Raw genomic sequence first — 10,858 nt, 5'->3', positions numbered from 1 at the left:
GTGTGTTGGGGCATGTTCTATAATGTGATGGTGACTTTGAGATGACCTGGTGCAAAAAATGTTGTTTGGTCGTGGTGGGAGAGGGACGCTGCCCATATGGGGGGGGGGGCGCAAAACTCAGATTTTGTCCCGGGCTCAATTTTCCCTAGCTACGCCACTGTCTTCCCCCCAGCATTTTCAATGTATGCCCCCTGGTTCTAGTATTGCCCCGGTCGGCCTGTTATTTAGGCTATCATCTATGTGGCTCGCCTCCCTCCCCTCCCCTCTTTTCTTCTGGGAAAATTTTAATGAAATATGGGGCCGGTCGGACGCCTCTTCTTCTTCTTATTATTATTATTACTATTAATGTTTGTTACCGCTGTTTTAAAGATTTTAGTGACTTGTTTTACCATGTTTTATGCTGTACACCGCCCAGAGCCCCTAGAGGATGGGGCGGTATAAAAGTTTAAAAAATAAATAAATAAATAAATAAATATTGTGAGAAAGAGAGAAAAATTTCTCTCTGTCAACATTTTCTACCTCATGCATAATTTTATAGACTTCAGTCATATTCCCCCCAGATGTCTCCTCTCCAAACGCTGCAGCCTCTTCTCATAAGGAAGGTGCTCCAATCCTTCAATCATCCTCGTTGCCCTTCTCTGCACTTTTTCTATCTCTTCGGTATCCTTTTTGAGATGTGGCGACCAGAACTGGACACAGTACTCCAAGTGCGGTCGCACCACTGCTTTATATAAGGGCATGACAATCCTTGCAGTTTTATTATCAACTCCTTTCCTAATGATCCCCAGCATAGAGTTTGCCTTTTTCACAGCTGCCAGGCATTGAGTTGACATTCCCATGGAACTATCAACTAAGACGCCCAAACTTTATTGTCTGGTGAGTTATGCCTTCCAAAAAATGGACAACTGTCATTTCCATGGTGGAAGTCAGAGGGGGGTGTTCAGGAGATAACCTGGGCCAGGATGCTCTGATTCCGTTCAGTGTTGGTGTGACCCTTATATGTTCAGAATGGGACAGCCCAGAAAGGGGTGGAGTCTGAAAGCAACAGAAGGCTGCAGAACTCTCATGAGGTTGGAGGAAGCAAAGCTACCAGGCTGGGACCTGGATATGTTATTATAAGCTCTTAACACCTTGTTTAAGGTAACTGCAGTGTTGTTGGGAACTAGTGGAAAGGGAGATGTTTATTTTTGCTATATTGTAAATGCTTGGATTTACTATTTCAGGGCTTTGTGTGTGCAATTGGTGAGAGTTCTTTGGGGGACCTTCGTCATCTCGAATCCAGTTCACCCAGCCTCTGGAGTCTTATGAGCCACCCATTTGCAGGAAGAAATGGACTCCGCATTATCCGGCTGTAATTAGAGGGACGTGAAATGAAACTTAAACAGGACCTTGAAGTGTTATGTTAAATGCTAATGTTTAATAAGTGTTATATGTTAAGAAAAGTAAACCATTTTGTTTAAAATTTAGTTGTTGCAAACTCCTTCCAAATTCTGCCCCACAGAACCCATAAGCTGAGGCATTGCCAGTTCGTCATCATCGTTGTGGTCGTGGTCGTGGTCGTGGTCGTGGTTGTCATCATCATCATCATCATCATCATCATCATCATCATCATCATCATCATCATCATCATCATCATCATCATCATCATCATCATCATCATCATCATCATCATCATTATTGGCTGCCCTCTCCCCTCCTTGGAAGAACTCTATAATTCCCGAAGCCCAAAATATTCTGAGAGACCCGTCTCATCCGGCACACTCTCTTTTTGAACTGTGACCATCCGGCAGACGATACAGGTCTATCAAAACGAGGACAAAGAGGCTTAGAGACAGCTTCGACTCTAGAGCTGTGGCTACGCTGAACTCCGTGGCTTCGTGCTGATGTGTTTGGGGCTGTGTAGGGAAGGGTGGAGGAAGGGGAAAGTGAGGATGGGGTATGAGTCTGAAAATTGTGTGCATCGAGGAATGCTGCTGTAAATTTCGTTGTGCGTGCACAATGACAATAAAAAATGCTTATGCTTATGATTATCGTCGTCGTCGTCATCGTCGTCGTCATCATCGTTGTTGTTGTCATAGTCATCCTCCTCCTCCTCCTCCTCCTCCTCATCATCATCATCATCAACAACCACCACCACCTTCATTGGCATTGATAGGTAATAAATAGTAATAAATAAATAATAAAACAGGATAACATTGCCAGTTCCTACAATCATCTTAAAGCCGGGGGTCAGCGTTGAGGCTCTTGCAAATGAACTGCACCCAGGCACAAGCAAATGCCTCTCAAACCGCAAATGCAAATATGCCTCAAACCACCAGGATATATCAAAATGCAACTGCCAATGAACTCCACCCAGTGTTAGGTCTCGGACCTTCGCCCAATAGACGGACTCTGGATTCTTGATCAGACGTGTTTATTGAAAGCGACAAGTCCTTAGCTAGAGAAAGCCATTTCTGGGGGAACCTGGCTTTCCTCGGTTATTGTATGATCTCTATTCAGACCCCCCCTGCTTTCCCAGCAAAAGTGCGAAAAAGGATTGTTTAGGAGGCAAAGGTGCCTCAAGGACGTGAAAGAGAAAGATACACCACCTGCTAAGCCTCCCCCTGTGGCTCAGTGGACATCCTGTTGTCCGAGATTGGGATGCTTCTCAGGGTCATTTGCCTTCTTATCTACGGCCCTTTCCGCACGGGCCTTTAACAGCGCCCTGGGGACGGCAAAAACACTATCCCCAGGGAGCTGTTCGCATGGGGGGTGCAGCTGCATCGCAGCCGCACTGCCCTTGCGCCTCCCCAGCGGCGCAAAGCCACTGTTTCCCGACCTCGCTTCCCCAGCGAGGTTTTTGGGAAACAGCGGCTGGAAGGCGCCATTCCCCCTCCCCTTCCCCAAACACCTTACCGAGTCCTCTGGCCTCGGCGCGTCGCACAGGCCAGGGGACACGCCCCCCTGCCCTGCGACTTCCGAGCTGTCGCGCAGGGCGGGGGGGGCGTGTTCCCTGGCCTGTGTGACATGCTGGAGGCCGGAGGACACGGTAAGGTGTTTGGGGGACAGCGCAGCCTGTGCAGAGGATGCTGCACCGTCTTCCCCGTCGCAACCGGGACCGTTCGTGCGAACGGTCATGTACGCCGACCCAACCCCCATTGTGGCCATGCAGAAGCGGCCTGCGATCGGTTTGAAAGCTGTAACCTTCCGGGAGAGAGGTACAGAGAGGAAAGGAAGAACCTCTTCTACATATTAGTCAGTATGCATATCAATCAGAGCAGACAACAGAGTACATTTGAATGCACAGAATACATCAGGCTTCGGCTCTGACACCCAGACACATGCAAAGGTCTCTCAGACCACCAGGACACATAATAATGCAACTGAATTCCACCCAGACCCATGCAAATGTGCCTCAAACCGCCAGGACACGTACAAATGCATCTGCAAATAAGCTGCACTCAGCCAGACAAAAATGAGCCTAATGAAAATGAATTCCACTTGGACACACGCAAATGTGCTTCATCCTCCTTCCACCTGGGCTTTACATGGGGTCCCTCAGCATTATTAAATATACAGAGTAGAAAGGGGGTGTAGCAGAGATGGCCGGCATCTTCAGAGGTGTATCAAAGAGAGAAGAACCAGGGGGCATTTTACTAGAACGAGGGGGCATTTACTAGAACCAGGGGGCATTAATTGAAAATGCTGGGGGGAAGAATTAGGACTAATAAAAGGAAACACTTCTTCACGCAACGTGTGATGGGTGTTTGGAATATGCTGCCACAGGAGGTGGTGATGGCCACTAACCTGGATAGCTTTAAAAGGGGCTTGGACAGATTTATGGAGGAGAAGTCGATTTATGGCTACCAATCTTGATCCTCTTTGATCTGAGATTGCAAATGCCTTAACAGACCAGGTGATCGGGAGCAACAGCCGCAGAAGGCCATTGCGTTCACATCCTACATGTGAGCTCCCAAAGGCACCTGGTGGGCCACTGCGAGTAGCAGAGAGCTGGACTAGATGGACTTTGGTCTGATCCAGCTGGCTTGTTCTTATGTTCTTATGTTCTTAAGAGTGTTACATGGTGTCTACCAGTGTTATTAAATATACAGACACAGTGGGCACCGTGTGTAACACACTTCTCTCTGTGATACACCTCTGAAGATGCCAGCCACAGATGCAGGGGAAACATTAGGAGCAAGATCTACCAGATCACGGCCACACAGCCCGGAAAACCCACCACCACCAGCCGAATTAACATTTTATTTATGCTATGCATATCCCCGGTGAACCAGACTCAGACCAGCTAACCACAATAATACCTTACGTATACTATAAAAATAAATTCTAAAATTCTAAACTACCATTCATGTTAAAATTCAACTAATAAAAGTTCCTACATTCTGGCACTGAATTTCAATGTCCTCTAGGTGTTAACATTCGAGAATCGTTATTGGTTTTACACAAATTGGTTTCAAAGTTTTAATGGCCTGTTATATTTCTTTCCCAGTTAAGTCACCTATGACATACGAATAAGATCTCCTTGGGACACTAATTATTTATTATGCGCGGGAGTTTGTATTGGCTTATTGTAACGAATAAACAACTTCTGCGACCAATATTCTCTAGGGTGGCCAGGCAATAGATCAGTGGTGGCGAACCTTTGGCACTCCAAATGTTATGGACTAAAATTCTCATCAGCCCCTGCCAGCATGGCCAATTGGCTGAAGGGAATTGTAGTCCATAACATCTGGAGTGCCAAAGGTTCGCCACCACGGCAATAGATGGACCAGAAGGGATCCACCAACATAAGCATAAGAGGTAAGAGGGGGGAAGGGAGCAGGTAGAGAGCAGATTGTCCATCATCAAACATATACCTGGTAGAACTTCTGTGTCTTGCAGGCACTGTGGAACTGAGCCAGATTATTCTGGCTCCTAAATATACAAATATATTTGTATATTTATATTTAAAGATTGTGCCTAAAGTGGCTGAAGAAGACATAATAGTTGAAAGTATTGGTTTTTCCCCCGGGTCAATACTCCCATTTTCGATTGACCACCAGCCAAGGATTTCTCTGACGAAATCCCGAGGTGTGTACGTTCATCTATAAGAACATAAGAACATAAGAACAAGCCAGCTGGATCAGACCAGAGTCCATCTAGTCCAGCTCTCTGCGACTCGCAGTGGCCCACCAGGTGCCTTTGGGAGCTCACCCGCAGGAGGTGAAAGCAATGGCCTGCTGCTGCTGCTGCTCCCGAGCACCTGGTCTGCTAAGGCATTTGCAATCTCAGATCAAGGAAGATCAAGATTGGTCCTAATTGGACATATTAGTCCTAATTCTTCCCCCCAACATTTTCAACAAATGCCCCCTGGTTCTAGTCTTGTGAGAAAGAGAGAAAAATTTCTCTCGGTCAACATTTTCTACCCCATGCATAATTTTATGGACTTCGATCGTATCCCCCCTCAGACGTCTCCTCTCCAAACTAAAGAGTCCCAAACGCTGCAGCCTCTCCTCATAGGGAAGGCGCTCCAGTCCCTCAATCATCCTCGTTGCCCTTCTCTGCACTTTTTCTATCTCCTCGATATCCTTTTTGAGATGCGGCGACTAGAACTGAACACAGAACTCCAAGTGCGGTCGCACCACGGCTTTGAATACATCTATGAATACATGAAACTCGTCTACAGAAATTGAATATTTAAAGGCATCAGACATTGGTATGCTTCGCTTCTACACCATTAGTGGATCTCTTTCAAAGTGATAGGAACGCTCTTCCTCCAGCAGTTAGACCCCTCTCTCTTGGGTTCTTGGGGAGTTCCTCAGGACCTGTAAAACTGGGCTGTTCCACGAGACTTTTGGGGGGGACCGGACGCTGATTCCGCACTTCTCATTTGCCTGTTCACTGGCTGTGCACCTGACCATCATGCCAGCCCCCCTCCCAGAATTTGACCACTTGAGGTTTTGACCACTGGTGTGTGATGCCAGACGCCCTATTATTAGTGGTAGCACTATTTATTGTAGGATGCTGCTGCTATAGTTTTAAGGTTTTGTATTTTTAACTGGGGTTATTCGATTTGTTTTATTATGGTTGTTGTTGTTGTTTTGTTGTACATTGCCCTGAGCCCTTCAGGGGTAGGGCGGTTTATCAAATCAAATCAAATCATTATTATTATTATTATTAATAATAATAATAATAATAATAATAATAATAATAATAATAATCCAGCATATTGATCTTGTTTGCTGTGTATAACTGTTTTATATTATTATTATTATTATTATTATTATTATTATTATTATTATTAATAATAATAATAATAATAATAATAATAATAATAATAATAATAATCCAGCATATTGATCTTGTTTGCTGTGTATAACTGTTTTTGTATCAATAAAATAATAATAATAATAATAATAGTAGTAGTAGTAGTAGTAATAATAATAATAATCCAGCATATTGATCTTGTTTGCTGTGTATAACTGTTTTTGTATCAATATAATAATAATAATAATAATAATAATAATAATAACAACAACAACAACAACAACAACAACAACAACAACAACAACAACAACAACAACAACAACAACAACAACAACAACTTCTTCACAGAGGCTTGATATTATTGTCTTTGGGATCCCCTGTATGTGTATTATTCATGGTTTTATTGTTGTTGGTATTTATAACATGTATACTTTTGTTGTTGATTAAGAGTTGTGGTCCTGTTCTATAAATGTTTTAATTATTTTCATTTAAAAATAGAGTTTTAAAGTTCGCACGAGAGCCGGACAGGTTCTTTTCCCTTCTGTAAACTAGGTACTGTCTCTGGCTCATTCTATATATTTTTTTGAACTGAGTGAAGTCCCTCAGTCTCAACCTTCCGAATGCCGCGACCCTTTAATACAGTTCCTCCTGTTGCGGTGACCCCCAACCCGAACATTTATCCATTTTACAGATGGAGAACACTGATGCAGAGAGTCTTAGGCGACCCCTGCGAAAGGGTCGTTCGACCCCCAAAGGGGTCTTGACCCCCAGGTTGAGAATCACTGCACTAGACAGAGTGTCCTACCAGGTTGGACGCAGGGTTAAGAAAGCTCTTATTCTGTTCGAGGTCAGCCAGATATTTTTTGGCAATTCTAGGCTCATTCCGCACATGCAGAATAATGCACTTTCAAACTGCTTTTGTAACCCCCATACCCAGAATGGGTTGAACCAGTAAGGGGGTGGAGACTCAGAGCAGCAGAAAGGCTGCAGAGCTCTTTGGAGAAGACAAGGCTACCAGACTTGGACCTTGATTTCTGTAAGCCCTTAACACCTTGTTAAGGGTTTCTTTTTGTGGTTGTAATGGGTGAGAGTTCTCCTGGAAACCTTCATCATGCTGCATCCTGTTCATCAAGCCCTTGGAGTCTTCAGGAGCCAACCCACTTGCAAAGAAGAATTGGACTTGGCAGTATCAGTAGACTGTAACTAGAAGGACTTGAAATGCAACCTGAATAGGACCTTGAATTGTAATGTTAAATGTTGATGTTTAATGTTATTTGTAAAGAGAAGTAAACTGTTTTGTTTAAATTTGGTTCTTTGCAACTCCTTCCAAGTACTGCCCCACAGAACCCACAAGCTGAGGTTACACTTTCAGTGCTCTTTGAAGCTGTGCGGAATAGCAAAATCCACTCGCAAACAGTTGTGAAAGTGGTTTGAAAATGCATTATTTGGCGTGTGCGGAAGGGGCCCTAGAACCAAGGACCTTTTTCTGCTTTCCTGATGGAGGCTTTCTGGCGTAGGGTTTCCATGACTGTGTCTGGAACTAGTGAGAGCTTGTTGGGATGAAGCACGGGCAGGGGGAATGTCACACAACATGGCGGCTGAAGTTCCTGGTGAAGACCAGGAAGTACATCACTGCATCGAGTAACGCTCCAGGTTGCCCCTTCCCGGCCACCCCAGTCTGAGACCCCAACGCTGTATCAATTGACTTCTCTGTGCTCTGGAGCTGAACGAAACCAGCTTCGAGGGCTGTCGTCTGGCTGGAGGGCAGAGGTGAGCCATTTCATTTCTCCCCGCTCGAAACCTCAGGTGGCTTTGCGGCCTGACTCAGGTGCCCCCAAAGCCGACACAGCCAGACTCCTGCACTTTAATCATCCTGTCTGCTTTCAAGCAAGGGCAGATCGCCACAATTAAAGGAAGGCTGTTCCTGCTAATGCAGACAGCGAAAAACTCATTCCCTAACAAGGCCCGCATGAGGCTTCGGAGGCATGCATTAGCCCACGCACCACGGAATGAAGTGAAACAAAGCACCAAGTAAATTTGTCTAATTAAATTGCACTCGGTGAAGGCCCCTGTTTGTATTATTCTTGTTAGAATTTCTTTCAGCGTTCCTCATTCAAAGGGGAGTCTTTGATGACCTTTAAAACCCATTCATTCCACCGAACCTGTAGTGCTCTCTCTCTTTCTCGCTGTACCCACTCCAGCGTGGAGAGACAGCGTGGTGTAGTAGTTAAGAGCAGTGGACTCTAAATCTGGGGGACAGCGTTTGATTCGCCACTCCTCCCCACGAGGGGCAGACTCTAATCTGGAAAACTGGGGCTGATCATGCACAAGGTGTCTGTCCGTCGTGGATTTTAACAACTTTATTTCAATCTCCAGCATTTGCACCATGTTAGATCTATCAAAATAATGATAGTTCTAATGCAGGAATATCAAAATACCAAGGAATATTGAAATAACAAGCCTCTCTCTCCTCCTGTGGGAGCAGCATCATCAGTAAGTATGTGTGTGTGTGTGTGTGTGTGTGTGTGTGTGTGTGTGTGTGTGTGTGTGTGTGTGTGTGTGTGTGTAAGTAAAAGGGAGGGAGAATATCAGTTCTAGGACATGGTCCCCTTCTTCATCAGAGTGTGGTCCAGGGAACTGCTTCGCCTCTTTCATTGTGCGTGTGTGTGTGTGTGTGTGGGGGTATTTTGGGAAGAGGCTACAATATCAATATAACTGCAATAACAAAAATATCGACATGGCAGCAATTTAAAGGGCCCCAACAGATCCAGCAATCTTGCGACTGCGTGCCTTTAAGAGTGAGTTGATGCTCAAGAGTTAAGAGAACCAGGAATAGCAGAGTCCCAGAAAGTTCAGCAAGCAAGTTATTAAGTGGGCAGAGGAGTGCCTCCTCGCATGTAAATGGAGACATGCGAGGATACACCACTGCAACTCCTCTGTGCAGCAAAGAGCCCCAAGGCAAGTGTTCCGTGCATAACAGGTCTGGGGTTTATTCCCCACACCTCCACATGAGGGTCACAAGGTGACCATGACAAGGTAAAACACCCTAAAGTTCACTCTCAAGGGCAGCCATTTTCTCCAAAGGAACTGATATTGCTCACCTACCCTGTTTCCCCAAATACAAGACATCCCCTGAAAATAAGACGTAGTAAAGGTTTTGCTGAAGTGCGAAATATAAGGCATCCCCGAAAGTAAGACGTAGCAAAATTTTTGTTTGGAAGCATGCCCGACGAACAGAACACAGAAAAATAAGACATCCCCTGAAAATAAGACATAGCGCATCTTTGGGAGCAAAAATTAATATAAGACACTGTCTTATTTTCGGGGAAACACTGTATCATCCTGGGAGATTACCAGGATCCACTTGGAAGATGCGCACAAAAATTACTTTGCGCCCTTCCGGCTCAACAGTATCCACTACTGTATTGGTTATGCAAATTGAATTCTACAGTCTTGACACACAAACTTAACCAAAAACCCAAGCCAGTCAAAGAATATGTAAAATCAAGCTGTACTGGAGGCTGATTGCCCAGTTTATCTCACATTTGAGAATTGTTGATGTTATCTAAGTGTATGATGAGTGTATCTAAAAAAAACGAGTATATTAAAAATATGTGCAACAAGAACGGCAAATGAAAATATTTTTGTTTTGATGGATACAAGCACATAACATAGTGCTTCCTAAAGACATAGTGGTTTATTTTAAGCATTGTTAACATTTCTTGTTCAGTCTCTGTGTCGAGATTGTGGAATTCAATTTGCATAACAAATATAGTCGTGGATACTGTTGAGCCCGATGGGCAGTGGTGGGATCCAAAAATTTTAGTAACAGGTTCCCATGGTGGTGGGATTCAAACAGTGGCGTAGCGCCAATGGGGCTGGGCGGGGCACAACGGGGGCGTGGCCAGGCAATCTGGGGGCGGGGCATTAATAATTTCTCTATTACTGTACAAAACTCTTACTGTAAAAAAAAGTTCCAAATTTCCAGCTGGTATCTTTCTGTCCATAATTTAAACTCATTCTAGCAAGTCCTATTGTCTACTGCCAACAGAAACAACTACTTCTCCTCTAATTGACTGCCTGTCAAATACTTAATACTTTCAAATACTTAATTTTGTTTCTAGAAATCGAAAGAAGGACACTTTCCTTAAACAAGGAACTTGACCATATTTCTAAAACATGTTTTTAAAACAGCCCAACATGGAGAATTATCTTGTTTTCTACCATCGCTAACCAGCCACATAGGAAACAACAGGACTTGATGATTTTGGAACCTAATGGAATTTCTAACGGAAAAGCAGACCCAATTAGTAACCCCCTCTCAGCACACACAAAGAATTAGTAACCTACTCTCGGGAACTGGTGAGAACCTGCTGGATCGCACCTCTGCCAATGGGTGCAAAGTGGTTTTTATGTGCGTCTATAGCTCCACCTCCCTTGGATGTTGGCGACTCTAGGCCAGACACACATGATTGGTAGATGGTGTGGGGCTTCTGGATTGGCCAACCTAGGTTTAAATACTGGAAGACTGCCTTCAGCCTTGCTCGGGTCAACAGAGCAGCATCTACCTTCTGCCGGTTGCACGTTATCCTATCTCAAGCCATGGACCTGA

Source organism: Sphaerodactylus townsendi, linkage group LG05 (genome assembly GCF_021028975.2).
Source record: "Sphaerodactylus townsendi isolate TG3544 linkage group LG05, MPM_Stown_v2.3, whole genome shotgun sequence".
Lineage (NCBI taxonomy): Eukaryota > Metazoa > Chordata > Lepidosauria > Squamata > Sphaerodactylidae > Sphaerodactylus > Sphaerodactylus townsendi.
Note: the sequence above shows the minus strand (reverse complement) of the source record.